Here is a 5,567-nt window from a genome sequence, read left to right as displayed (position 1 = left end):
CATGAGATCTTCTCCATCCCCTTCATGTAGATGATGGTATTAATGTGGTCAAATAATTTAAGCGCAGTCACCATAACTTTATAGGGTATACCAGGATTGTCCCAGTGAAATCCATGATTCTTCCGTATTGTAGTACACTTCACATGCTTGAAAGACATCGTTGATACAATGTTTGCTGAGAATGTTTCTATTATTCACGCATCTTGTGTGTACGCTACGAATGCAACATCTTTAAATATGAACTGTCTACGCTTACCAACATAGAAACCCTGAGCGTCTGCATGATTTTCACATCTTGACATGCTACTGCTGAATGCTCTTGGCTTGGCGGAGCACCTCTTCATTTATAAAGCTCGTTGCGCAGCACTGGTGAACGGGCAGCAGTGGATCACACAGTTATGTAGAACTAGAGCATACGCTACAGTGTGTTCCGGGAAATTTTCTGAAGATTCAAATTCAGTTCGTACATCTATAGGTGCAGACTTAATTATCTCGTTCTGTTTCGAGCAGTCTTTTACGATGATCGGTGATAGCTCCTTGAATTTCCGTGGACTGAGTAGACACCTTCTCCTTCTTCAGCACTTTCATAGTTAGAAGCACAAAACCTCACATATATGTCATATGCCAGACTGTGTACATTTTCATCCCACTGCAGGTGCAAATCGTCATTTGGGTAGAATACTGAATCCAGGTAGACTCTGCCATTAGTTAATTTGCAGTTGTCGAATACAGTGGAATCATTTGTTATATTCCCTACTATATCAGTTTGAAATGCAAGTAGCCGGCCGCGGTGGTCTCGCGGTTCTAGGCGCGCAGTTCGGAACCGTGCGACTGCTACGGTCGCAGGTTCGAATCCTGCCTCGGGCATGGATGTGTGTGATGTCCTTAGGTTAGTTAGGTTTAAGTAGTTCTAAGTTCTAGGGGACTAATGACCACAGCAGTTGAGTCCCATAGTACTCAGAGCCATTTGAACCATTTTGAAATGCAAGTATGATGAATCTAGGCGTCCCTAGCTGCGAAGAGGTTTTAATAGTTCATATTTGTCTGTTTGCAGTCGGTAGCATTGGGTACTCGAAACCCTTCCAAGAGTGAAATGTTAGTGATAGAAATGTACCGGAATCCAGGACTTTCACAAGCTTCAAACGCTCCTCATCTCATGCACTGACGTGAGGCAGTTTCCATAATATCTTGCTGATTGTGATCATATTCTCCTCTTGCGCTCCGTAGCAGGTTCCTGTTTAGCATTCACAATAATCCGCCTCGTGTCTTCAAAGTAACCCATAAGCATTTTTAGAGGTATGCATGCAGTAAATCGCTTGTACTCTGCAACTGCTCTATCTGCCGGAGCCTGCATTTTCTAAACCATTCTAATCCGTGTGTGATGAAGAGACATATTGGGTGATGCAGAGGCGTATGTTTTAAGAATAGATGTTAAGCCGACATTGCGTGTACGGTCGATCGCAGACCTATTGAGTTCATAGTTTGGATCCTATTGTAGTGCTGCCGTCGGTTTTCATGAACGACCCCATGGAATATATGAAACTCTTGCATGGAAGCGTCAATGCGTCTTTGTGCTGGATGACAATCCTAATTTCAACATTCTTGTTAAATGTGGTTGAAGTGGAAGGTTTATGCGAGAAGTGTTCCTGACGTATAATTCCCTCATCATATTCTACTGGACTGGTTATATTGAGTAAGGACGTCATTGTGCGCTTTCAAGCCAACTGATTTACGAAACTCGTAGTTCGCACATACTATCGCTCTGCGGTTCGGCAATGAAGTGACGTGCTTTGGTTTGCGTGCACTGGTTTTATACCATACGCCCATCCTGCGTTAGACGTAATCGTACAATAATTTCCTTATCACGAAAGTCGACAAGTTGATTATTCTGGTCGACAATACGCAACTTCAAATAGTCCAATGTCTGAACTGTCACTGGAAAGTATATTGCATTGGTGGGAGTCTCAACAAACTTGAAACTGAGGGGAAGAATCCGTAAATAGTATAAATCAGACTGTCGAGGCAGGAGTTCGTTGCGTGTTACATTCGACTCGGGTTGTGCTGACGGGCAGTATGTGCACAGTCTGATCTGACTTGTAAAATGTACTAGGATCCTTCTTCAAAAAACCTGTCCTTCTGTGAAGGCCAGCAGGCGTCCCATACTGAATATCTCTGGTTAAAGTCAATCGTTGCAGTCACAGTCCTTATTTCACATTTAAGTGTGTTGATGTTTACATGTAGCTCAATACCTTTTCCAGACTGTTTTAAGACTTCGTGTAAATCGTCAATATCGCATGCATCGGGTTCTATGCCCACAATGTCTTTTTCACGATTAATATCCAGATTCAGTTTGTTGTTAGCCTCGGTGATATTTGGGATGCTGTTGTACGTCTCCAGTCCAATCAATGCAATATTCCATTCATCAATGCTCAAATCAATTGACGGGAAGTGATTTGCTTGTAATACAGATGATAGTTCTTTTAAAGTCAAAGTGTACGACATTGCATCTGAATCTCAATTGACGAAGGAATATTTATAGCTCTCCCTTATATATTCTTCTTCTTCTTTGTAAACGCCAAGAGAAACATGTGTATAGATGTCCGCAGATGTGTGTACTAAAGTCCTGATAGCGCCGACAATTGTAGACCACACGTCTTCTGCGAGTGATGTATCATTGTAATTCTTCCAGCGGTTGCAGGTCACCAAATGAGCCGAAACAGGAGACGTTATTTGCATTTTTCATAACGTATGACACCAGTGGGTTCCAGGACCTCTAGCAACATCTAAATTCACAATACCACACTCACCAGTCTTTGACATAGGCTTCGGTAATGTATCCTGCATAAACACACCACGGAATCTTGGAATCTTGAATTTTTTTCTAACAGATTTAAGAAGATCTGCATTTGTGAGTGACCGATCTGGTAGGACTACTAATGCGCTTTTTTTATTATTTACGAATAGACCAATCCCTTTCCTGTACGGTTTCAAGTGTAGTACTTTTCCGATGACTGCGGCTGCCACCATGCTGTTATGTCTTCTTGCTTCTTCTAACTGTACTATGGAGTTTTGCGCGTTCTTGACTGTTCGAGCAATAGTTGCAGCACCAACAGCGAGAGACACTACCGCCGAGAGAGCGGAAAGGGCTGGCATGAGGAATGGAATAAATCCACCAGACGTCTTCGGTATCGGTAGAACTCGAGGTGCTTTAACCGATCCTCTTCTTCTTCTGCTTCAGTGCGTTTTTAGCTGCATACATCGCTGTCAGGATACAGTTCTTCAAACGGCTCTGCTTCCCGCCGTTCTCCTTCTTCTTGTTTAGTGCATAACGTGCAACGATCAAAACTCGCTTGATATTCATCACTCCTAGACCCAACTTAATTTTACCACGCATGGTTTTATCATTTGCAAATGCCGCAATGCGTTGACGTACACCAATATCCTTTCTTCTGCGTATCGCCTTACCGTTATCAGCTAAAATCCTATCTGCAATGTGACGACTTGGGAGATCTTTATTTACAGTGTATGCAATGTCATGTTCCATACACGCTTCGTCGAGCTGATTAACCCTTTATCACCTTGTGCCAAGCGTTTCTGAAGCTTAGTACCACGTCCACAGTAGTTATACCCGGAATGTGTAATTCCAGGCCGGCCGCGGTGGCCGTGCGGTTCTAGGCGCTGCAGTCCGGAACCGTGGGACTGCTACGGTCGCAGGTTCGAATCCTGCCTCGGGCATTGATGTGTGTGATGTTCTTAGGTTAGTTAGGTTTAAGTAGTTCTAAGTTCTAGGGGACTGATGACCTAAGATGTTAAGTCCCATAGTGCTCAGAACCATTTGAACCATTTTGTAATTCCACTGGCAGTTTGTCTAGAATACCACCACCTCCTTTAATGCGTCTCCTAGCACACATGTTATGCTACTGCGGTGGTTGTGGACTGCGCCCCCCCCCCCCCCCCAATCATATAGCAAAACTTTAGTATCAAATGGTTCAAATGGCTCTGAGCACTATGGGACTTAACATCTATGGTCATCAGTCCCCTAGAACTTAGAACTACTTAAACATAACTAACCTACGGACAGCACACAACACCCAGCCATCACGAGGCAGAGAAAATCCCTGACCCCGCCGGGAATCGAACCCGGGAACCCGGGCGTGGGAAGCGAGAACGCTACCGCACGACCACGAGATGCGGGCAAATCTTTAGTATCATCCAACTGTTTTGTGCTGCAGGGAAACCAAGCTATTTGACTAGCGCTCTATTTTCCTGACGTCTAATGATTCTCTCCACAAGAAACACCTCCAGTTCTGAGCTTTTCTGCAACTCGTCGGTGTAGAGGCAACCTGTAATTTCTTCACCTTTACTATCCATCAAAACATTCTGTGATTCGTTCTTTGCACCTTTGAAACTGTAAATACCTCTGTTGACCAGTTCGTTAGGTATGGTTTCCCAAATGCTGTCTTGTGTTTTGAGATAGGTATCAAGTCACCTACATTAGATTTCACTTTGTACGGATCCAGCATTTTAATGCGATAGTACACCGTATCCATGAGTCGATTATCACGAATGTCAGCTGGTCTCATTTTTATTGTGCTTTGTTTGGTTCGATTATACTGAGAAATTATTTCTGGTAGGATATCTGTCCATTAGCATGAGCAACGAGGATTAAACCGCATCCACATTTGACCTTTTATTGTTCTGCTCAGACGCTCCACGATACTTGTCTTCAGGTGGGTGAATTTTGAGTAGTGATGTGTACCATACCGCCGCGTCACAGTCTAGAAATACCTGTTGTAAAACCCTCCACCGTGATCGGTTTGGAGGTTGTCTGGGCATCGATTCGTCCCTGTCTGTAGCAAACGCTCAAAGATATCCGCAACGTTTTACTCATTTTTGTTTTAACAAGTAATGCCCAGGCAAATTTGGGGTATGTATCAGTAACCATTAAACTACATTTGAATCCATTTTTCTCATCTGAATATTCCCTCATATCTACAAGATCAGCCTGCAATAAGTCATCCAAACCTTTAATCATAACGTGCCTACGAGGATATGCTTTTCGTGCTGGTTTGTGCAATTCTCGAACTACTGTGTCCATACTTATTCGTTGATGCCTCTCTTTCTAATCTCAGAGATTACTGAAACAGCCTCATTCGAACGAGCTGTATTACCTGCAGCCATGACCAGCAGTAGTCGATCTATTAGCTGGTTGGAGTCGTCATATATACTGCGGGATTCGATTGTTCACTGGTTTATGCTCAATGTCAATACCATCGCCGCTGCTGCTGTTGTTGTTTTCACCATCAAGTATTGGTTTTATAATGTTTATATATTCCTTGTTGCTCAGGCTTTTTGCGATCTTATGTACATAAGTCATGTGCAGTATTTCACGGTACATTTCCCTATCATTAACTGAAAAATTTATAGGTTTTTTCCATGGGTCTTACGAAATTAAGATTCATTAAGCCAAGTGTTCTCTCAAATCGCTTACCATCAATCTGTATTGTATCATCAGTTACATTTATAGGTTGTGTACCCAACATATATGGTCTTCCCATGCTAACTCC

Source organism: Schistocerca nitens, chromosome 3, assembly GCF_023898315.1.
Source record: "Schistocerca nitens isolate TAMUIC-IGC-003100 chromosome 3, iqSchNite1.1, whole genome shotgun sequence".
In the NCBI taxonomy this organism is placed as follows: Eukaryota; Metazoa; Arthropoda; class Insecta; order Orthoptera; family Acrididae; genus Schistocerca; species Schistocerca nitens.
The sequence above is the reverse complement of the archived record's forward strand: the minus strand, read 5'-3'. Positions refer to the sequence as shown.